The sequence below is a fragment of the Zingiber officinale genome, chromosome 9B, assembly GCF_018446385.1.
Source record: "Zingiber officinale cultivar Zhangliang chromosome 9B, Zo_v1.1, whole genome shotgun sequence".
Lineage (NCBI taxonomy): Eukaryota > Viridiplantae > Streptophyta > Magnoliopsida > Zingiberales > Zingiberaceae > Zingiber > Zingiber officinale.
In genome coordinates this window covers 54,609,758-54,635,125 of record NC_056003.1, presented here as the reverse complement: position 1 = coordinate 54,635,125, position 25,368 = coordinate 54,609,758, and the positions used below count along the sequence as shown (strand labels likewise).

Below are 25,368 nucleotides of genomic sequence, written 5' to 3'. Positions count from 1 at the left end.
AAGAGTAATTATGTTGAAAGTAATACAAGGGATATAAAATTGTATAGCCAAAGCATGCGTAAAGTATGTGAATGTGCGTCAAAACATGTATAAAAGTGTATATAATCTACACACATCACACCCCCAGACTTACACCTTTGCTTGTTCTCAAGTAAAATGCCACAATCTAGACTCATGTGCTCCATAATGCATCATAATCTCTAGTGCACTTTCTAACTCTATCCACAAGTTTCATTGGTGAGCATGATCATAGAGATAACTCAAGTATGACCTAAGCATAAGTTTCCTGTGCACAGTGTAATGAGTGACCCAAACTCTTCAAGTTTTAATTTTTGCCCAAGTCAAGTCATCATCCAATCAAGTTTCTAATGTTCCTGGTGATAAGCACTTACCTGCCACATACTTGGTTCATATTCCTCAATCCACCTAAGGTCTCAAAGGCATGCTCGATATCAAGAGAAATATAGCAGTTATTTTTCCAGTAACCTAACTCAGTCTCAAAGGGGTAACTTGCTAGTTTCCACTCATGATAACTATTTTTTTATATCCCTTATTCCTTTTTTTACAAAGTGATTGCAAGATGCAACACTTGCAGACAAATGCATACAAATGCAAATGTTGGGATATCTTGATTTTTCCAAATGAGCTAACATGATTCGAGTATCATCCAGTAACCAAAATGTAGTTTGAGAACTCACCATGGGAACTAAGTACTAAACAAATAAGATGAATCATGACTATTCCAATGATACCAACCATTCAAGTTTAAGTAAAATGAGAATAAGATCCTTAAGATTAAACCAAAATTTAAATTTGTCTCCATACAATACTTAGCTCATTTCATGCTACTTTATATAGAGGAAAGAAGTACACTAAACATACTAGCATTATGTCCACAACATTATGAATCAAGACATAAACGTGCAAAAATTTTTGCTATTGGATAAGTCAGCAGTACTGAGGGATGATGTTCTCGATATGCCATAAAATATTTCAAAAGACAGTCAAGTGACGATAAAAAATAAGCAAACAAAGTAAATAAAAATGTAGGACATAAGCAAAAATTGAAATAAGTAAAAACTAAAAGTAATCAAAGCAAAAGAAAATGCAGAACAAATGAAAATGCTAAAAATGTAAAAGAAAATGTAGAATAAAATGCAGAAAAATCAAGTTACAAGACAACCCCAGACTTAAATTTCTCATCGTCCCAATGAAATTAATATGGTCGTGGTGGAGGAGGGCGGGGAAAAGGAGGTCTACGTGGTCGGCAAGAAGGGAAACTAGGAAAGCCTGAAAACTGACTCAGGATCCTATGATATTCATAGAGGGCATCAACTTGTTGACTAGTGATGCTCATGTTCTCCATGAATTCTCTCATTCTAGCCTACTCAATGTCATAATCTTGGACAAATTCAGCCACCTGACCTTGAAAGTTCCTCGTGAACTAAAAAAGATCACGCGCCTCTCTATACTGGTTGTCTGAAAAAGAGAAGCAGTCCTCCAACATTATTCATTGTGCCTCTTGCTTCTCATGAAGTGAGTCTAAAGAGGCGCGGAAGTTAGAATAATCAAATCTAGAGTGACTCGTACCATAGGCAGAAGAGTGCCTAGCAGGGTTCGCATGTCTGGACAGCTGCGGATGCCCAGATGATGAGGGCTCAAGGCTGGGCTCAGCGTCTCCACTTGGGACAAGGAAGAGGTAATGGGAAACCATCTCTCCTAAGAAAGGCAAACCCATCCCCTTCCTGACAAATCATCTTCATGGCATGACATGCATTGATATCGATCATGTTATTACCATTGATGATTTCTAACTCATCTAGATCACAACCCAGATTTATAGCTATTTGGGTGATCAAATTGCTAAAAAGAATCAATCCCGAGGCTGCTCTCTCGACTCTCATAAGGTTTTGTAAAAATAGAAATTGGAATCAAAATCAACCTTATTCAACATAGTCTAAAGATCTTAAAGTTCCACTTTCCTAATGACTCCATTACTTTTCCCTCTACCAAAGATAATTTTACTCATGACTCGATGTAAATATCTAAAGACGGGACTTTGTATATGGGAAGCCTTAGCTCTAGAGGGCTCATAAGGGTGGTCTAATATGGTAATTGAGCTCCAAAAACTATGCCAATTAAATCTTGGTCCAAACCTGCGAGAGCCACCGGTGGGCAAGCCAAAACAACTATTAAAGTCATTAAATGTCTACTGAAATTCTTGATTCATTAATCTAAAGATAATTTTTCCAACATAATCATCCTTATTAGAGTAGTGGACATCTATTGAGCTCAAAAATTCAAAAATAATTCGAAGATATGTGGGTAGATGTGTGTACATAATATCATCTCAATCAAAAGCACTAATCATCCGATCAATATCGTCTCTAATCCCTAAAACATCCATAGTAGTTGGGTCCATATATCATGTGCACACAATCCTTCTTGCGACAAGAATATCATATTTAGCTTTATGTTCATCATTTCTAAAGACAATATTAAATTTATTGTCGTTACCTTCATCGCATGCCATCCTCTTGCTTTTGCCCTTTGCCGTAACTTTCTCCTTGCCATTTTCCTTTGATGGTTCCTTTCCTCCGCTGGATCCATCACTTCCCTTTTGAAGCTTCTTCAATAGATGAGACATGATGTCGAGTTAAGAGAGGGAAAGGTAATTAATTAGAGAAGTGAGATCTTGAGAATAGATCTTAAGAAAGAAGATCTTGGGTAAGGGGAAGGAGAAATAGATCTTGAAGAGGGAGGGGGAGAAGTAATCTGATTTAGATCTAGATCTAGTTATTAGAGAGAAATGAGTAAGAGATCTAGATCTAAGAAGTAGAATAAGAATGGTTGAGGATTAGAAGGGTTTGAGAGAAGGAGATTGGCTAGGGGTATGGCCGACACGGCCTAGGCATGGTCGTGTCTTATAGACACGACCAAGTCTTTATGCCCCACATGGCCATGTGGATCGACATAGCTCTGTTCTTCCTCTTCTCGATCAGATTCACACGGCAGTGTCAATTGACATGGGCAGTGTTAACTCCTTCTCTATTGACCTCACATGGCCTATGTGTACCACACGAATGAGTTCCTTTCCTTTGTTGTTGAGCTCACACGACCGTGTGTATCACACAACCACCTTCTTCTTTTCTTCTGGAATTTTCACATGGCCGTGTGAAGTCACACGACCTTATCCATCTTCTCCTTGGGTGAGCTCACATGGCCTTTGTGTACCACATGGCCGAGTACTCCTCCATTTCTATTTGTGTCACAAGGCCGTGTGAGGTACACGACTGGCATTTTTAAGTCTAGAATTTGCTGAATTTTCTCCTTTCTGACTTCTCCAACGCCTCCATGCCCATGAGATGATCACGACCAGCTCATGGAGGTGATACTCAACCTGAAAACAAATTAACAAAAGTTTAAAAACACTAACAAATGAAAATGAGAACTGGAAAATGAATCTAACTAAAAGAACCCTTAGGTTGCCTTCCAAGAAGTGCTTGTTTAAGTCATTAGCTCAACCCCATCTCCGTTTCCATGAATTATACGCAAGGAGTCATGGATTTTCCTCCTCGGGTTGATGTTGTTGCTTCTTCCTTCATTCTTTCCCTCAGAGGGCAGAGATACTTCTCATTATTAATTGGGGGCCTTCTCCCAATACTTGCTTTGCCTGATTATGTACTTCATCCGGCGGCCTCCCATGAGGATGGAAGTTTCATTCCTCAACTTTGTAAGTATCTGTCCTACTGCACATGCTTACTAGGAAAGAAGAGATATGGTTAGGAGAATTAGATAAATTATACTCTAACCTTTCCTTACTGATAACTAAAGAAAGCTTATGATTTTTCACATCAATGATAGCTCCAGTTGTTGCAAGGAAAGGTCTTCCAAGTATAATTGGAATTTTTGGGTCTTCCTCCATGTCCAACACAACAAAATCTATGGGTATGATGCAACCACCCACTTCTACCGGCACATCTTCAATAATACCGATAGGGTACCTACAAGAATAATCAACTAATTGCAGTACCATGGTAGTGAGTTTAAAGTTTTTGAGAGATAGCTTATTACAAATTGAATATGGTATGAGGCTAACACTTGCCCCCAAATCAGAAAAAGCTTTTTCTATGAATTCATGTCCTATAATGCAAGGAATGTAAAAGCTTCCAGGGTCTTAGAGCTTAGGGGTGTTGGAGTGTATACTAAAAGCCTAGCTTTTGTAAACATTTATTTTTGAAATAAAAGAATCGCATTGGTCAATTTCTACATTTATTTGTTAAATGTAATTGTTCAATTAATTTATATAAGTAGATAACATGGTGTGTGGTGTCACACTCAGAAGATCATGTTGTCAGTTCTTTATAAATTATAAACAGTTGCCCACGACTAAGATAGAAAGGAACAAACCATCAGAATAGTCGTAGTGTAATTAAGTATTAGTTTATCTTGATTAATAAATTACACTGGTACACTCTAAGTGTATTGAGTAGGACCATTTTAGGTAAGTTCTTTTTGTACTGACTTAATAAAAGAACTAGACCTTAATTATTATGGAAGTGTGTGCTCTTAATCCTAATATAATAACAAGCACATATATTTAATATTTATTTCTTTGACTTATCAAAGGGTGATGTTTAGCTCGATAAATTAATATGCTCGATAAGTTGAGAAATGATATTACTTATAGTGTGTGTTGTTGATTATAGAAGGAATCTGTGTCCTAGTTATCTAAGTTGAGAATGTCCTCAAGAGGAGCTCATAAGGATTGCCATGTTAAACCCTGCAGGTGGACTTAGTCCGACATAACAATGAAGTAGTGGTACTACTCTTGGAGCTAGATATTAATTAAGTGAGTTGTCAGTAACTTACTTAATTAGTGGGCATTCGTTATCTTAAACACAGGAAGACTAACACACTCATGATAAGAAGGAACCCATAATGTAATTTAGGATTGGTGCGGTAGTGCGATAATAACTCTCTAGTGGAATAAGTTATTATCGATGAACTTGAGTTGTGTGTTCGGGGCGAACACGGGATACTCAAGCTCATCGGAAGGCCAAAACTAATTTCTCCTCTAGGTCCCTGTCATAGCCTCATTAAAGCCTCAAGTCCATCCAAATATAAGCCCATCTTGGTGTCCAAGAAGGGGGTCGGTCCAATGCTTGGTGACCAAGCAAGGGTTGGCCACATCCTCTTCTATGGGGGTCGGCCCTATTGTTTAGTGACAAAATAAATAGGGGCCTGCCACATTAATCAAACAAGGAGGGTTGTTTTGAATTTTTAAAATCTTCTATTTGTAGAAAACTATAAGTTTTAAAATAGAGATTTTAATTTTAAAAACTTTCCTTATTTGAATTAGGCCACATGATTTAATAGAGAGTTTTAAAAGTTTTAAAACTTTCCTTTTTTAACCATCCTCATGGTTTAAGGAAAAAAGGAAGATAAGTTTTAAAATTTCAATTTTCTATCACCATGTTAAAAAAGGAAATTTTATAAGAGAAGTTTTAAATTTTAAAATATGGTTTTAATTTTTTAGAACTTTCCTTTTTTAACTCATACTTTAGGAAAAAGAGTTTGTAAATTTTATAAGAGGATTTCTTCTTGTAAAATTTTAAAAAATATATTTCCTTATCCTTGATGAGGTGGCCGGCCACCTTGCTTGGAGCCCAAGCAAGGGGCCAGCCAATCATAATAAATCATCATCTAATTGATTTGGTGATTGATTCAATCAAGAGGAAAGAAAAGAAAAATAAAAAGGGAAAAGGAAAAACAAGAGGAAGATTTTAATTTTTGTAAAAATTCTTCCCTTATTTGCCTTGAGAAAGTAATATAAAAGAATGGGTGAGGAGGCCTCATGAGAAACAATTATTATTCTCTTGCTTGGAGATTTTGGTGTGGCCGGCTCTCCCTCTTTCTTCTCTTCTTTTCCCTTTTGCTCTCTTCTCCTTGGTGGTGGTGGTGGCCGGATTTTAGAGGAAGAGGAAGAAAGCTTTTGGGTGGTGTTCATCTTGGAGGATCGTCGCCCACACGACGTCCAAGCGAGGTGAGGAATACGACAGAAGATCTTGAGGGCATTAGCATACAAAGAGAAGGTATAATTAGCAATTATTTTCCGCATCATGCTAGTTATTTATCTTTGTAAGAATTCCAAACACAAGAGGCATTAGATCTAGTATTTCGAATTAGTTTTATGAATTTGTGTTTTCTTTGTTTTCGAATTTGTAATTTGATTGTTCTTTTTAGTTAACCTAGAGTTATTTAAGGAAATTAAATATTAGTTTTCCTTAAAAAGATTTGTCTAGGTGGTGGTGGTTGCTCCCATATTCAAGAAGGCCATGTGCCTCGCCATGCAGTCCTGGAAGCCAATTTTGAAAATTAATATTTAATGGAATTAATAACATGTTTTAGTAGTTGAACAATAAAGGTATATCTCATGCTTTAGTAGTTGAAACATGCTTAGCGGTGTCATCTACTAGCACCTGGTGTGTAGATACGGGAGCCACTGATCATGTCTGCAATTCTTTGCAGGGGTTCCAGGAAACTCGACGACTATTTGATGGAGAGATAATCGTCTACATGGGCAATGCTACTAAGGTGGCGGCTGTTGCAATGGGAGACGTCTACTTATCTTTTGATAGGAATAGAAGTTTGATTTTAAGAAATTATCTTTATGTACCCAGTTTTAGAAAGAATTTAATTTCAGTTTCTAAATTATATTTGGATGGATATTTTGTTTCCTTTAGTAACAATGTGGTTATAAAGAGAAATAAGGTGATTATCTGTTCTGATGCATTGGTTGGCAATTTATATACTTTAAATCCAATTTCTCCCACAAAGTAAAATATGGAAATTAATAACACATCTTCTAACTCTAATAAGAGAAAAGAACCTTCAGAAATGAACCAAACGTATCTTTGGCATCTAAGGCTTGGTCATATTAACTTAAGTAGGATTCAAAGGCTTGTAGCTGATGGACTCTTGGGTTCATTAGAGTTGGAAAACTTTCTAACATGTGAATCCTACTTGGAAGGTAAAATGACCAAGAGACCTTTTAAGGCCAAGGGGTATAGAGCTAAAGATGCGTTAGAACTGGTTCATTATGATTTGTGTGGTCCTATGTCTATCCAGGCAAGAGGTGGTTATGAATACTTCGTCTCCTTTATAGATGATTATTCAAGATACGAATACATTTACCTGATGCGCCGCAAGTCTGAATGCTTTGACAAGTTCAAAGAATATAGGGCTGATGTGGAGAAACGTCTTGGTAAAAGTATCAAGACACTACGGTCTGACTGTGGTGGCGAATACCTCTTTGGAGAGTTTAGGAATTACTTATCAGAAGTCAGGATTCAATCCCAATTGTCTGCACCTGGTACACCCCAACAGAATGGTGTGGCAGAACGAAGGAATAGGACTCTTATGGAAATGGTTAGATCGATGATGAGTTATTCAGAATTACCAAATTCGTTTTGGGGATATGCTATGGAAACAACAGTGTACATTCTGAATATGGTACCTTCTAAAATAGTTCCTTCTACTCCCATGGAATTATGGAATGAACGTAAGCCTAGTTTGAATCATATCCGGATATGGGGTAGTCCAGCACATGTGCTGAAGGGAGATACTGACAAGTTGGAATCACGTACAGAAGTTTATCTGTTTGTGGGATATCCTAAGGGAACGAAAGGTGGTTTGTTTTATAATCCTAAAAATCAGAAGATCATTATTAGCACCAATTCTCGATGTTTTAGAAGAAGATTATGTAATGAACCATAAGCCCATGAGCGAAATTGTTCTAGAAGAAATAAGAGAGGACACGTCTACTTTAGTACCAACAGTACAAGATGAATTATCACAAGAAACTGCAACACGTGTCACACATGATACACAACCAGAGATAGTGCCTTGTCGTAGTGGGAGGGTTGTAAGGCAACCTGAGAGATTCATGTTTTTGGGAGAGTCTTCGAACTTGATCCCGAGAAAACATGAACCTGATCCCCGGACATATGACGAAGCACTCCAAGATATAGATGCAGTATCTTGGCAAAGGGCAATGAATTCAGAAATAGAATCTATGTATTCTAATAAGGTATGGGAGCTTGTAGAACCACCTAATGGTGTAAAAGCCGTTGGATGCAAGTGGATCTACAAAAGGAAAAGAGGGACAGACGGGAAGGTAGAAACCTTCAAAGCAAGGCTTGTTGCGAAAGAGTACACTCAGAAAGAGGGAATCGATTATGAGGAGGTATTTTCGTCGGTAGTCATGCTTAAGTCTATCCGGGTACTCTTATCCATTGTCGCTCATATGGATTATGAGATTTGGCAAATGGATGTCAAGACAGCTTTCCTTAATGGAAGTCTTGAAGAAAACATCCATATGAAGCAACCGGAAGGGTTCATTGAAAAGGGCAAAGAGCATCTAGTGTGAAAGCTCAATCGATCCATTTATGGACTGAAGCAAGCTTCAAGATCTTGGAACATCCGGTTTAACGAAGTAATCCAATCATATGGATTTATTCAGTGTCCGGATGAGTCTTGTGTATACAAGAAGTGTAACGGAAACGTGGTGGTATTTCTTGTACTATACGTAGATGATATTTTGTTAATTGGCAACAATGTCAAAGTATTATCAGACGTAAGGGTATGATTGTCCAAACAATTTGATATGAAGGACTTAGGAGAATGTGCACACATTCTTGGGATCAAAGTCATAAGGGATCGCAAGAAAAGAATATTGTGCCTATCTCAAGCTTCATATATAGATACAATCCTTGCTCGTTTTAGCATGCAGAACTCCAAGAAAGGTTTCTTATCTTTTAGGCATAGAGTAGCCTTATCTAAAGAGATGTATCCGAAGACATCAAAGGAGATAGAGGACATGAAGGCAGTTCCTTATGCTTCGGTTGTGGGAAGCCTAATGTATGCAATGCTGTGTACGAGACCTGATATCTGTTTTGCCGTAGGCATGGTTTGTAGATATCAGAGTAATCCTAGACAAGGAAATTGGACTGCTGTAAAGCATATATTGAAGTACGTGAGAAGGACTAGAGATTATATGCTAGTTTACCAATCAGACGATTTGCTCTCTGTGGGTTACACGGATTCAGACTTCCAATCAGATAGGGACAATAGTAAGTCAACGTCAGGCTATGTGTTTACTCTAGGAGGTGGAGCCATTGCATGGAGGAGTGTTAAGCAGAAATGCGTCACAGACTCAATCATGGAAGCTGAGTATGTGGCAGCCTCTGAGGCAGCCAAAGAAGCTGTATGGCTCAGGAACTTTCTAATGGACTTAGATGTGATTCCTGGTTTGCCCAAAATCATCACAATTTATTGTGATAATAGTGGTACAGTTGCAAACTCGAAGAAACCATGAGCCCATAAGGCAAGTAAACATATAGAGCGCAAGTACCACTTGATACGAGACATCGTCAAGCAAGGAGAAGTTGTCGTCGCCAAGATTGCATCAGCAGATAACCTGGCAGATCCTTTTACTAAGGACCTTCCGGTGAAAGCTTTTGATCGGCATAAGGAGGGGATGAGAATCAGATGTATGGCAACAGATATGGCAGTTTAGTCTTTTAGTATAAGTGGGAGATTGTTGGAGTGTATACTAAAAGTCTAGCTTTTGTAAACATTTATTTTTGAAATAAAAGAATCACATTGGTCAATTTCTACATTTATTTGTTAAATGTAATTGTTCAATTAATTTATATAAGTAGATAATGGTGTGTGGTGTCACACTCAGAATATCATGTTGTCGGTTCTTTATAAATTATAAACGGTTGCTCATGACTAAGATGGAAAGGAACAAACCATCGGAATAGTCGTAGTGTAATTGAGTATTAGTTTATCTTGATTAATAAATTACACTGGTACACTCTAAGTGTATTGAGTAGGACCATTTTAGGTAAGTTCTTTTTGTACTGACTTAATAAACGAACTAGACCTTAGTTATTATGGAAGTGTGTGCTCTTAATCCTAATATAATAGCAAGCACATATATTTAATATTTATTTCTTTGACTTATCAAAGGGTGAGGTTTAGCTCGATAAATCAATATGCCCGATAAGTTGGGAAATGATATTACTTATAGTGTGTGTTGTTGATTATAGAAGGAATCTGTGTCCTAGTTATCTAGGTTGAGAATGTCCCCAAGAGGACGTAAGGATTGCCATGTTAAACCCTGCAGCTGGACTTAGTCTGACATGACAATGAAGTTGAGTGGTACTACTCTTGGAGCTAGATATTAATTAAGTGAGTTGTCAGTAACTTACTTAATTAGTGGGCATTCGTTATCTTAAACACAGGGAGACTAACACACTCATGATAAGAAGGTGTTGGTTGCTACTTGGAAAACCTAACGGTTCCACTGTAAAAAAATTTTGTACAAAGGTCTGAACCTTTTCCTAGCTACCATGTGTTCTTTTAAATTAAACTTGGATCGCCTGCGGAACTTAACACGTTTGATCCTAAGTTTAATTTATTTGTTCTTTTCGGTTTAGACTTGGATCTCCTGCGAAACTTAACACGTTCGATCCAAATCACCTAGGTCACGAAGATAATTAAATATCTATTTCCAAAATCAGCTTCCAGTACTGCATGGCGAGGCACTTGGCCTTCTTGGATATGGGAGCAACCACCACCGACTAGACAAAGCCTTTTAAGGAAATTAAATATTTAATCTTCCCATAGTAACCCTAGGTTAACCGCTAAGAACAATCAAATCACAAGGAAACGAAAAAAAAATAAAAGAACACAACTTCGAAAACTAATTCGAAAAACTAGAATCGCATGCCTCTTGTATTTGGTATTTTTTACAAAGAAACAAAAACTAACATGATGCGGAAAATAATTATTAGTTATACCTTTCTTTGTGAATAATGACCTCTTGATCTTCTACCGTATTTCTCTTCTTATCTCGGACGTTGTGTGGGCAACGATCTTCCGAGATGAGAACCACCTAGCACCTTCTTCTCCTTCCTTCAAGTTTCGGCCAAGCACAAAACCTCCAAAGGATGAAGAACTTATTCCACCAACCAAGCTCCAAGGGATGCAAGCTTCCTCTTCTTCTTCTCCAAGCTAGGATCCGGCCACCACTTGATCTCCAAGAGGAAGAGGAGGTTCGCCCACAAAGATGGAGAGAAGAGAAAAGGGAGAGGCCGACCACACCAAGGAAGAAAAGAGGGAGAAAATAAAATAGAGGTTGTGTCTCTTGAAGGCACCCAAACCCTCTCTTTTATAATCCTTAGCTTTGGCAAATAAGAAAATTTAGTTACAATAAAATTTCCTTAACTTTCCTTGACATAAATTAATTAGGAAGAATTAAATAAAATTCCCTAATAGCCCATGTCATGGCCGGCCACATCATGGAAAAGCAAATAAGGTAATTTTCAATCAACCAATTAAAATTCCTTATTTGTTTCCGGAAATTTTAAAAAATAAAATTTCTCTTTAAAATCCCTTCATGGTTGATAAAAAGAAATTTCTATAATTTTATTTTTTCAACATGTGAATAATTTACAAAGAAGAAAAATAAAATATCCTTTTAATCTACAAATAAGGAAAGAGATTTAATCTCTTTTCTTAATCTTTTGTAGAAACTTATAAAAGAGATATTTTAATTTTTTTAATCTCTCTTTTAAATTATATTTTCCACATAAGAAAATTTAAAAATTAAAATTCTTTTTTATTTTATTAGGGCCGGCCACCCATGGGCCAAGGCTTGGCCGGCCCTAGCTTGGTCCTCAAGCTAGCTTGGCCGACCCCTATAACATGAGTATGAAGGTGGGTATAGGTGGGTATAGTACTCTATAACTAAGAGGCTATGATAGGGACCGAGAGGAGAAATTGATTTTGGTCTCCCGATAAAATTAAGCATCCCGTGTTCGCCCCGAACACACAACTTAATTTTATCAATAATAATTCATTCCACTAGAGAACTATTATTGAACTACCGCACCAATCCCAAATTACATTTTTGAGCTTCTTCTTATTATGAGTATGTTAGTCTCCCTGTGTTTAAGATAATGAATATTCACTAATTAAATGAGTTACTGTGAACTCACTTAATTAATATCTTAGTCCAAGAGTAGTACCACTCAACCTTATCATCATGTCGGACTATGTCCACCTGTAGGGTTTAACATGACAATCCTTATGAGCTCCTCTTGGGGACATTCTCAACCTAGCTTTCTAGGACACAGTTTTCTTTTATAATCAATAACACACACTATAAGTGATATCATTTCCCAACTTATCGGGCTTATTGATTTATCAAACTAAATCTCACTCATTGATAAATAAAGAAATAAATATCAAATATATGTGCTTGTTATTATATTAGGATTAAGAGCACATACTTCCATAATAACTAATGTCTTTGCTCCTTTATAAAGTCAGTATAAAAGAAACGACCTCTAATGGTCCTACTCAATACACTCTAAGTGTACTAGTGTAATTATATAGTTAAGATAAACTAATATCTAATTACACTACGACCTTCCAATGGTTTGTTCCTTTCCATCTTGGTCATGAGCTACTGTTTATAATTTATAAGGTACTGATAACATTATCTTCTATATGTGACACCACATACTATGTTATCTACAATATAAATTAATTGAACAACTACAAATAAATGTAGATAATTTGATCAAATGTGATTCTTTATTCAAAATAAATGTCTACAAAAGCTTAGGCTTTCAATATACACTATAACAATCTCCAACTTATACTAATGACTAAGTTACCATATCTCCTGCCATACATCTGATTCTCATCCCCTCCACATGCCGATCAAAAACTTTTGCTAGAAGGGCCTTAGTGAAAGGATCTGCCAAGTTATCTGCTGATGCAATCTTGGCGATGACAACTTCTCCTCGCTTCACGATATCTCGTATCAGGTGGTACTTGCACTCTATATGTTTACTTCCCTTATGGGCTCATGGTTCCTTCAAGTTTGCAACTGCACCGCTATTATCACAATAAATTGTGATAATTTTGGGCAAACCAGGAATCACATCTAAGTCCATTAGAAAGTTCCTGAGCCATACTGCTTCTTTACCTGCCTCAGAGGCTGCCACATACTCAGCTTCTATGGTTGAGTCCGAAACGCATTTCTGCTTAACACGCCTCCATGGAATGGCTCCACCTCCTAAAGTAAACACATAGCCTGATGTAGACTTACTGTTGTCCCTATCAGATTAGAAATCTGAATCCGTGTAACCCACAGGGAGCAAATCGTCTGCTTGGTAAACTAGCATATAATCTCTAGTTCTTCTCAGGTACTTCAATATATGCTTTACTGCAGTCCAATGTCCTTGTCTAGGGTTATTCTTATATCTGCTAACCATGCCAACGGTAAAACAGATATCAAGTCTCATACACAGCATTGCATACATAAGGCTTCCTACAGCCGAAGCATAAGGAACTATTTTCATATCCTCTATCTCCTTTGATGTCTTCGGAGACATCTCTTTAGATAGAGCTACTCCATGCCTAAAAGGTAAGAAACCTTTCTTGGAATTCTGCATGCTAAAACGAGCAAGGATTGTATCTATATATGAAGCTTGAGACAGACACAACATTCTTTTCTTACGATCCCTTATAACTTTGATCCCAAGAATGTGTGCACAATCACCTAAGTCCTTCATATCAAATTGTTTGGACAATCATACCCTTACGTCCGATAATACCTTGACATTGTTGCCAATTAACAAAATATCATCTACGTATAGTACAAGAAATACCACCACATTTTCGTTACACTTCTTGTATACACAAGACTCATCCGGACACTGAATAAATCCATATGACTGGATTACTTCATTAAACCGGATGTTCCAAGACCTTGAAGCTTGCTTCAGTCCATAAATGGACCGATTGAGCTTGCACACTAGATGCTCTTTTGCCTTTTTCAATGAACCCTTCTGGTTGCTTCATATGGATGTTTTCTTCAAGACTTCCATTAAGGAAAGCTGTCTTGACATCCATTTTCCAAATCTCATAATCCATATGAGCGGTAATGGATAAGAGTATTCGGATAGACTTAAGCATGGCTACCGGTGAAAAGGTCTCCTCATAATCGATTCCCTCTTTCTGAGTGTACCCTTTCGCAACAAGCCTTGGTTTGAAGGTTTCTACCTTCCCGTCTGTCCCTCTTTTCCTTTTGTAAATCCACTTGCATCAAACGGCTTTTACACCATTAGATGGTTCTACAAGCTCCCAGACCTTATTAGAGTACATAGACTCTATTTCAGAATTCATTGCCTTTTGCCAAGATACTGCATTTATATCTTGGAGTGCTTCGTCATATTTTCGGGGATCAGGTTCATGTTTACCTGGGATCAAGTCCGAAGACTCTCCCAAAAATATGAATCTCTCAGGTTCCCTCACAACTCTCCCACTACGACGAGGCACCGTCTGTGGTTGTGTATCATGTGTGACACGTGTTGCAGTCTCTTGTGGTACTTCATCTTGTACTATTGGTACTAAAGTAGACGTGTCCTCTCTAAGTTCTTCTAAAACAATTTTGCTACTGGGCTTGTGATCCATTATATAGTCTTCTTCTAAAAACTGGGCATTGGTGCTAACAATGACCTTCTGGTCTTTAGGACTATAAAATAAACTACCTTTCGTTCCTCTGGGATAACCCACAAACACGCGAACTTCTGTACGAAATTCTAACTTATCACCATCTGGTTTCAGCACATGTGTTGGACTACCCCAAATTCGAATATGTCTTAGACTAGGCTTTCGCCCATTCCACAATTCTGTGGGAGTAGAAGATACTGATTTAGAAGGTACTAAGTTCAGAATGTGCGCTGTCGTTTCCAGAGTGTATCCCCAAAACGAGTTTAGTAATCCTGAATAACTCATCATCGATCTAACCATTTCCATAAGAGTCTTATTCCTTCGTTCTACCACACCATTCTGTTGGGGTGTACCAGGTGCGAACAATTGGGATTGAATCCCGACCTCTGATAAGTAATTCCTAAACTCTCCTAAGAGGTATTCGTCACCACGATCAGACCGTAGTGTCTTGATACTTTTACCTAGTCGTTTCTCCACATCAGCCTTTACTCTTTGAACTTATCAAAGCACTCGGACTGCGGCGCATTAGGTAAATGTATCCGTATCTTGAATAATCGTCTATAAAAGAGACAAAATATTCAAAACCACCTCTCGCCTGGATAGACATAGGACCACACAAATTAGAATGAACCAATTCTAATGCTTCTTTGACTCTATACCCCTTGGCCTTAAAAGGCCTCTTGGTCATTTTACCTTCCAAGCAAGATTCACAAGTTGGAAAATTTTCCAACTCTAATGAACCCAAGAGTCCATTGGCTATAAGCCTTTGAATCCTACTTAAGTTAATATGACCAAGCCTTAGATGCCAAAGATACGCTTGGTTCATTTCCGAAGGTTGTTTTCTCTTATTAGTGTTAGAAGATGTGTTATAAATTTTCATATTTTGATTTGTGGGAGAAATTAGATTTAAAGTATATAAATTGTCAACTAATGCACCAGAACAGATAATCAATTTATTTCTCTTTATAACTACATTGTTATTAAAGGAAACATAATATCCATCCAAATACAGTTTAGAAACTGAAATTAAATTCTTTCTAAAACTGGGTACATAAAGACAATTTCTTAAAACCAATTTTCTATTCCTATCAAAAGATAAGTAGACATCTCCCACTGCAACAGCCGTCACCTTTGTAGCATTGCCCATGTAGACGGTTATTTCTCCTTTATATAGTCGTCAGGTTTCCTGGAACCCTGCAAAGAATTGCAGACATGATCAGTGGCTCCCATATCTACACACCAGGTGCTGGTAGATAACACCGCTAAACATGTTTCAACAACTAGAGCATGAGATATACCTTTGTTGTTTTGATTCCTATGAGGACAGTCCGCCTTCCAATGCCCTGACTTCTTGCAGATGAATCACTTGCCCTTCGGCTTCTTCACTCCAGCTTTAGGTCCTGTACTCTGAGATTTATTCACCTTCTTTGCTGAGCTAACTTATTTCTTCTTCTTCTTTCCTTTCGGTTTAGAAGTAGAACCATTTTCAGCATAGTGAATCTAAGAATTATGACGAAACAAACCTTCTGCTGCCTGAAGTTCTGTCAGTAGTTTCACCAATGAATATACCCTTTTATTCATATTATAATTCAGGCAGAATTGCTCAAAACTTCTAGGTAGCGTTTGGAGGATCATATCGATCTGGGTTTCCCCATCAATTTCTCCTCCAAGGATTTGTTTTTCATTTAGATAAGTCATCATCTTTAGGATATGATCCCTCACAGGAGTACCCTCTTGCATGGTGGCCGTCATTATTTTTCTCATGGCTTCTTGCCTAGAGGCCCGATCCTGGTGACCAAAGAGTTCCTTGAGATTGTTCATAATATCATAAGCTGTTGGTAAATCTTGATGCTGATGTTGCAATACATTTGACATTGAAGCCAAAATGTAACACCGCGCCATCTCATCTGCTTTTACCTATTTCTTATGATATTCAATCTCCTCCTGGATAGATTCACCATTGGGTGCATCAGGGCAAGGCTCAGTCAGTACAAACTTATAGCTTTCAGCAGTAAGAACAATGCCCAGGTTCCTTTTCCAATCTATGTAGTTAGGACCAGTAAGTCTGTTCTCTTTTAGTATGATGGCCAGTGGGTTGAAAGTCATCCTAAGAATCACAAATAACTTTTGGTCAGAACTCTAAATTTATAATAATATTGATTCCTCAAACAATACTATTTTAAATTAACCAACACCTCAAAACACCGTGAATTTTGTATGTCACGATAGTGTGGACGTATACAAATTCAATATTTGTAAAAGGAGGGTGTAACCCATTAATTTTATTATCTTGTCAACCTAACTTTTTGACTAATAAAATTAATAGTTGGTTTCCTTTGGTCACACGAATAATAGCAGTGACTCCGATGGGGAGGATACTATTAGACGTGCCTAAGTGTATACCATTACTTGACACTAAGTCCATTAATAAGATTGTGCCCCTTCTGATGGAGAAGATCACACGCTCTTTATTAATTTTCTATAGTCATCCAAAATGGAAGTTTGATCTAGTGATCCACAAACAAACTCATCCGATATGGAGGAAGACACTCAGAGCCAACGCGTAAGTTTGTTGGCATCTCTTACAAACCAGTAATGGAGACCGTGGAATTTATTTAAAATCCCTCTCCCACTTAGTTATTTAAAATGAGGAATTTTGACTATGCTAGCCTACTTAACATGCATGCTAACAAGCACACACAGCACGACATATAAAGCAATAAATAGAAAAACTAATTTTCAACTATTATGGCTTTTATCTATTGTTGTCCTCCGTGTGTTGTCATCTCTAGCTGCTGCCATTTTTGGCCATCGCCACCGGATCTAGTTGTCGTATCCATCTTGCTCCTTGTTCCGCTGCGCCTCTGGTCCTCAAAAGGTTCCACGCCTTGCAAGATTCGATTCGCGACATAAATAGAATTTTACATTTTTCGATCCTATATTCCTCGAAGAAATGTACATGTATCTAGATCAAAAATAAAATCCTAATAAAACTAAATACAGCTCCTATTGTATTTTATAATACAATCATGCACACACAATAAAATGCCCTTGGTATGTCCAAGGGTCCAATCACACACACAATAACTATAAGCCATAATAGTTGGATCCTACATCCACAAAGTTAGCACATCCTACTATTATCCTGCCTAAATTATGTATGACATGTGCATAATTAAACTAATACCAAATACACAAAGGCAAAACCCTAGCTCTGATACCAATTGTTGGTTGCTACTCGAAAAACCTAACGGTTCCACTGTACAAAAATTTTGTACAAAGGTCTGAACCTTTTCCTAGCTACCATGTGTTCTTTTAAATTAAACTTGGATCGCCTGCGGAACTTAACACGTTTGATCCTAAGTTTAATTTATTTGTTTTTTTAGGTTTAGACTTGGATCTCCTGTGGAACTTAACACGTTCGATCCAAATCACCTAGGTCACGAAGACAATTAAATATCTATTTCCAAAATCAGCTTCCAGTACTGCATGGCGAGGCACTTGACCTTCTTGGATATGGGAGCAACCACCACCGACTAGACAAAGCCTTTTAAGGAAATTAAATATTTAATCTTCCCATAGCAACCCTAGGTTAACCGCTAAGAACAATCAAATCACAAGGAAAAGAAAAAAAAATAAAAGAACACAACTTCGAAAACTAATTCGAAAAACTAGAATCGCATGCCTCTTGTATTTGGTATTTTTTACAAGGAAACAAAAACTAACATGATGCGGAAAATAATTATTAGTTATACCTTTCTTTGTGAATAATGACCTCTTGATCTTCTACCGTATTTCTCTTCTTATCTCGGACGTTGTGTGGGCAACGATCTTCCGAGATGAGAACCACCTAGCACCTTCTTCTCCTTCCTTCAAGTTTCGGCCAAGCACAAAACCTCCAAAGGATGAAGAACTTATTCCACCAACCAAGCTCCAAGGGATGCAAGCTTCCTCTTCTTCTTCTCCAAGCTAGGATCCGGCCACCACTTGATCTCCAAGAGGAAGAGGAGGTTCGCCCACAAAGATGGAGAGAAGAGAAACGGGAGAGGCCGACCACACCAAGGAAGAAAAGAGGGAGAAAATAAAATAGAGGTTGTGTCTCTTGAAGGCACCCAAACCCTCTCTTTTATAATCCTTAGCTTTGGCAAATAAGGAAATTTAGTTACAATAAAATTTCCTTAACTTTCCTTGACATGAATTAATTAGGAAGAATTAAATAAAATTCCCTAATAGCCCATGTCATGGCCGGCCACATCATGGAAGAGCAAATAAGGCAATTTTCAATCAACCAATTAAAATTCCTTATTTATTTCTGAAAATTTTAAAAAATAAAATTTCTCTTTAAAATCCCTTCATGGTTGATAAAAAGAAATTTCTATAATTTTATTTTTTCAACATGTGGATAATTTACAAAGAAGAAAAATAAAATATCCTTTAAATCTACTAATAAGGAAAGAGATTTAATCTCTTTTCTTAATCTTTTGTAGAAACTTATAAAAGAGATATTTTAATTTTTTTAATCTCTCTTTTAAATTATATTTTCCACATAAGAAAATTTTAAAATTAAAATTATTTTCTATTTTATTACAGCAGGCCACCTAAGCTTGGGTTCAAGCTAGGGTCGGCCACCCATGGACCAAGGCTTGGTCGGCCCTAGCTTGGTCCTCAAGCTAGCTTGGTCGGCCCCTATAACATGGGTATGAAGGTGGGTATAGTACTCTATAACTAAGAGGCTACGATAGGGACCAAGAGGAGGAATTGGTTTTGGTCTCCCGATAAAATTAAGCATCCCGTGTTCGCCCCGAACACACAACTTAATTTTATCAATAATAATTCTTTCCACTAGAGAACTATTATTGAACTACCGCACCAATCCCAAATTATATTTTTGGGCTCCTTCTTATTATGAGTATGTTAGTCTCCCTATGTTTAAGATCATGAATATCCACTAATTAAATGAGTTACTGACAACTCACTTAATTAATATTTTAGTCCAAGAGTAGTACCACTCAACCTTATCATCATGTCGGACTATGTCCACCTGCAGGGTTTAACATGACAATCCTTATGAGCTCCTCTTGGGGGCATTCTCAACCTAGCTTTCTAGGACACAGTTTCCTTTTATAATCACAACACACACTATAAGTGATATCATTTTCCAACTTATCGGGCTTATTGATTTATCAAACTAAATCTCATCCATTGATAAATTAAAGAAATAAATATCAAATATATGTGCTTGTTATTATATTAGGATTAAGAGCACATACTTCCATAATAACTGAGGTCTCTGTTCCTTTATAAAGTCAGTATAAAAGAAACAACCTCTAATGGTCCTACTCAATACACTCTAAGTGTACTAGTGTAATTATATAGTTAAGATAAACTAATATCTAATTACACTACGACCTTTCAATGGTTTGTTCCTTTCCATCTTGGTCGTGAGCTACTGTTTATAATTTATAAGGTACTGATAATATTATATTCTGTATGTGACACCACATACTATGTTATCTACAATATAAATTAATTAAACAACTACAAATAAATGTAGATAATTTGACCAAATGTGATTCTTTATTCAAAATAAATGTCTAGAAAAGCTTAGGCTTTCAGTATATACTCTAACAGAAGGAGCTCATAATGTAATTTGGGATTGGTGCGGTAGTGCGATAATAACTCTCTAGTGGAATGAGTTATTATCGATGAACTTGAGTTGTGTGTTCGGGGCGAACACGGGATACTCAAGCTCATTGAAAGGCCAAAATCAATTTCTCCTCTAGGTCCCTATCGTAGCCTCATTAAAGCCTCAAGTCCATCCAAATATAAGTCCATCTTGGTGTCCAAGAAGGGGGTCGATTCAATGCTTGGTGACTAAGCAAGGGCCGACCACATCCTCTTCTATGGGGGCTGGGGGTCGGCCCTATTGTTTGGTGGCCAAACAAATAGGGGCCGGCCACATTAATCAAACAAGGAGGGTTGTTTTGAATTTTTAAAATCTTCTCTTTGTAGAAAACTATAAGTTTTAAAAGAGAGATTTTAATTTTAAAAACTTTCCTTATTTAAATTAAGCCACATGATTTAATAGAGAGTTTTAAAAGTTTTAAAACTTTCCTTTTTTAACCATCCTCGTGGTTTAAGGGGAAAAGGAAAATAAGTTTTAAAATTTAAATTTTCTATCACCATGTTAAAAAAGAAAATTTTATAAGAGAAGTTTTAAATTTTAAAACATGGTTTTAATTTTTAGAACTTTCCTTTTTTAACTCATACTTTAGGAAAGAGAGCTTGTAAATTTTATAAGAGGATTTATTCTTGTAAAATTTTAAAAAATATATTTCCTTATCCTTGATGAGGTGGCCGACCACCTTGCTTGGAGCCCAAGCAAGGGGCCGGCCAATCATAATAAATCATCATCTAATTGATTTGGTGACTGATTCAATCAAGAGGAAAGAAAAGGAAAATAAAAAGGGAAAAGGAAAAACAAGAGGAAGATTTTAATTTTTGTAAAATTTCTTCCCTTATTTGCCTTGGGCAAGTAATATAAAAGAAGGGGTGAGGAGGCCTCATGAGAAACAATTATTATTCTCTTGCTTGGAGATTTTGGTGTGGCCGGCCCTCCCTCTTTCTTCTCTTCTGTTCCCTTTTGCTCTCTTCTCCTTAGTGGTGGTGGTGGCCAAATTTTAGAGGAAGAGGAAGAAATCTTTTGGGTGGTGTTCATCTTGGAGGATCGTCGCCCACACGACGCCCAAGGGGAGGCGAGGAATACGGCAGAAGATCTCGAGGTCATTAGCATACAAAAAGAAGGTATAATTAGTAATTATTTTCCGCATCATGCTAGTTATTTCTCTTTGTAAGAATTCCAAACACAAGAGACATTAGATCTAGTATTTTGAATTAGTTTTTCGAATTTGTGTTTTCTTTATTTTCAAATTTGTGATTTGATTGTACTTTTTGGTTAACCTAGAGTTATTTAAGGAAATTAAATATTAGCTTTCCTTAAAAGGCTTTGTCTAGGCGGTGGTGGTTGCTCCCATATCCAAGAAGGCCATGTGCCTTGCCATGCAGTCCTGAAAGCCAATTTTGAAAATTAATATTTAATGGAATTAATAACATGGGTGGATTTGAATCAATAGTGTTAAGTTCCGCTTGCGATTCAAATCTAAACCATTAAGAATAGATAAGTTAAATTTGGAATCAATGATGTTAAGTTCCGTCTGTAATTCCTAATTTAACTTCTAAAGAATACAATAGGTTATTTAAGGAAATGTTTGACACTTGTACAAAAATTTTTGTACAGTGTAACAGGTACATTTTCCTAGGACTAACCAACAAGGGGAAGTGTTCTTCTCAAATAGAGTGCTGCATTCTTCAGTTAAAGCTACCGTCTCGATCTCTCCTTTCTTCTTTGATTAGACATAATGTCCTTCAGAAACGTGGCAAACTTTGACATTTGTTGAATATCATCAATTAAGGGGACTTCAACATAGATGTCTTTGATTTTATCAAGAAACATGTCAAATTCTTCATCTTTTTTTGTCATAGCTAGTCTTTGAGGAAAAGGGACTATTTGACTTTGTTGGTGGAGTGGAAGAGTCCTTTCAACCTTCTTAGTATTCTCCTCAACATCTTGGATCTAAATTGGTTCAAGTGTTAGAGGAGAGGGCTCTTCTTGAATTTCAATCCCTTTTGGAGCAGTCAATTGTGGATTTTCCAAGGTCCATCCACTTTGAAACTCGATTCTATTGCAATATTTCATTGGGTTAACATCAGGTTTTCCTAGAAATATTCCTGGTGCTTTTGAGGATGATGAAGCTATCTGAGTAATTTTGCTATCTTGCATTTTCTATTGTTTCTCAAAACTATCCATTCTTTGATTAAGTATCTTGATTTCTTACTTCAATTCATTTTGGTTAGAAATAACTTCTTCAAGTATTTTCTCCAATTTGGATAGTTGACATCCTTGAGAAGATTGGTACTGTTGATAGCTTTGTTGTCCATGCTGGTAGCTTGGTCTAGCCCCCATGGATGGTCCTTGCTCTTGAGTATTATGATAAGAAAATTTTGGATGATTCTTCCACCTGGGGTTGTATGTGTTGGAGTATGGATTATTTTGCCTTTGATTATAACTCACAATAGCGTCGCACTGCTCAAGTTGATTAATTTGTGCAGATATAACTCCTAATGGACATGAGTCTTGAACGTGGTCCGTGCTTCCACAGGTTTCACATACACATACTATTGCATTGATCGTGCTTGTATTTGTTTCCATATTCTCCAGCTTTTTGGTCAGAGCATCCAGTTTTATAGACATTAGAGTGATTGCATCAACATCAAATATTCTTGATGCTTTAATTGGGTTGGCAGATGAATAGCCTCCACATCTTTCTGATGGCCACTGATGATGATTTTGCGCTACACTTTCAATGATGTCCTCGGCTTCATCTAGACTTTTGTTCATTAATGCCCCTCCAACTATAGAGTCTAAGGATATTTTTGTATGGTAGTTGATGTCGTTATAAAATGTATGTAGCACTAGCCATTTTTCAAGTCCGTGATGCGGGCATTGCCTGAGCATATTATTAAATCTATATCATGCTTCAAATAATGATTCAGAGTCTAATTGTCTAAAGCTTGCTATCATATTTCTCATATGAGCAGTTTTGCTAGGAGGATAGAATTTGTCCAGAAATTGTTGCTCACATTGGATGCTATTGGATGGCAAAGAATTTAGCCACTGTTTGGTTCTATTTCTCAAAGAAACCCCAAACAATAATAATCTCACTGCCTCTACCGGAACACCGTTCATTTTCATTGTGCTGTAAATTTCATAAAAGACTTCAAGATGTTGGTTTGGATCTTCATGTGGTCCGCCCCCAAATTGGTTCTGTTGTACCATGGTGATTATCGTAGGCTTTATTTCAAAATTATTGACTTCAATAGGTGGCCTGGTGATGCTAGACTGAAGCTCTCATGTGTATGGTGCAGCATAGTCCTTCAATGGTTTGTTTGCCATAACTGAATGTTCTTGTTCTTCTTGATGTCTTTGCAAGATTCTTCTTCTATGAAAAGTTCTATCAATCTCAAGATTAAAGGGTAATAAATCTCTTGCAAAGTTAGATCTATGCATACAAGAACAAGATTGCAAAAAAAAATTTTATCACAGATTTTGAATTACAAAGACTAAACTAAAGTGCTGGAAATATAAAATGCAGAATTTAAATTTCAAAAAGGAAGATTGCAGAAAAAGAAATAAGGAGTGCAAGATAAAATTGCATAAACAGAATTTCTAAGACTAGTTACAAATATGAAATAGAAAAGAAAGAAAAGTTTAGTCTAATTCAAATGATTATCTCTAATGTTATAAGTATAGTCCCCGGTAACGACGTCAAAAACTTGTTACATAACGGCAAGTGCACGATTTTGTCATTAGTAATAAAAGATATCAAATCCACAGGGATTGGTTATAAGCACTAGACATGTCTCACGAAGAATTAGCTAAACAATCGACTAAGATAGGAAATGTGTTAAGTAAAGAAACAAGGCAAAGAAATAGAAAAGTAAATGAGAAACTTGGTTTTTGCGAGTGTTCTAGGAATTCGGTTTCATTGTGATATTCATCAATGTAACATGGTTCAACAATTCATATCCTCAATTAACATGCATTTGTAGGAAGTCACCGGTTCTCTCCTACAGAAGATAACCTGCAAAGGATCTAAATCAACATCACTAGAAACCAAATAGATATGATTCCTATGAAGTTCGTTAGCGGGATCTACTTGTCACTAGCGTTCCTCGGTCATACAATATATAAACACATACTCTACCTAATATACATAGTGATGAAGGTGATAATTGCATTCAACCATCCCACCTTCTTTTAGAGACTTGCTTCACCTTTCAAGATGACACCCTAGACGTCCGTTAGTGGGATTGCCTGTCACTAGCGTCTCTCGATCATACAATCTAGGGCCTCCCTCTACGGGATCCACAAGTATCACAAATATTCATTCAAACATGGTAATTAAATCTAAACACATAGATCCACTCAAGATCGAATAGATATAAGACATGCTAACATCATCTAGATAGGAAATTAGCATATCCATGAGTTCTTACATCAAATCACACCACAATTACTCCCTTAATCCTAAAAAAAGATATACTCCATAACACAAAGATAAAGAACTGAAGACATAAAGATTACAAGCATTCCAATCCAAATCAAGAGAAAAGAAGAGAAATGCTTATTCAAATGGCGATGAGTGATCTTCGGAACCAATCTTTAGCTTTTAGAGTCAATGTGGAGATGGAGATGACCTTGGATTGTCGAATCAAGGTCGAATAAGATGAAGATCGGCACCAAGATGAATCTCCCCAAGAGGAGAGCCTTCCTCTCTCAAGAAAGGGGAAGAAACCCCCTTTTATAGAGCAGGGCTCTAGCACCATACGGCTCATGCCACGACCATGTGAATCCACACGTCCTCTCCCTTCTAGTGGCAAAAGGTGAATACGCTCACCCCTAGTGCCCCCACCAACCCGCCCCAGGGCCAACACGGAGGAGGTAAATCATAGACAGCTACTAGCTTTTGGAATAGTGACTAACACATAAGAAAGATATTTACCTCAGTTATGCCGACTTCCTTCTGGCTCTCGGCTGAGATGACACTGCCGTGTGGATTCACATGGCTGTGTTTTGTATTGGTTCTGGATGAGCCACACGACCATGTGGCTCACATGGCCTAGTTGCTCTTGCTTTCTGGAGATGTTGCA

At 37.2% G+C, this 25,368-nt stretch overlaps 1 non-coding gene across 1 annotated transcript; it reads left to right on the top strand.

Moving 5' to 3' along the window:
- The first annotated feature begins 23,144 nt into the window (after positions 1–23,144).
- LOC122025957 lies at positions 23,145–23,251 on the top strand. The gene has a single exon (XR_006123956.1). It is a non-coding gene; the product is annotated as a small nucleolar RNA R71 (small nucleolar RNA).
- The last annotated feature ends 2,117 nt before the right edge of the window (positions 23,252–25,368 follow it).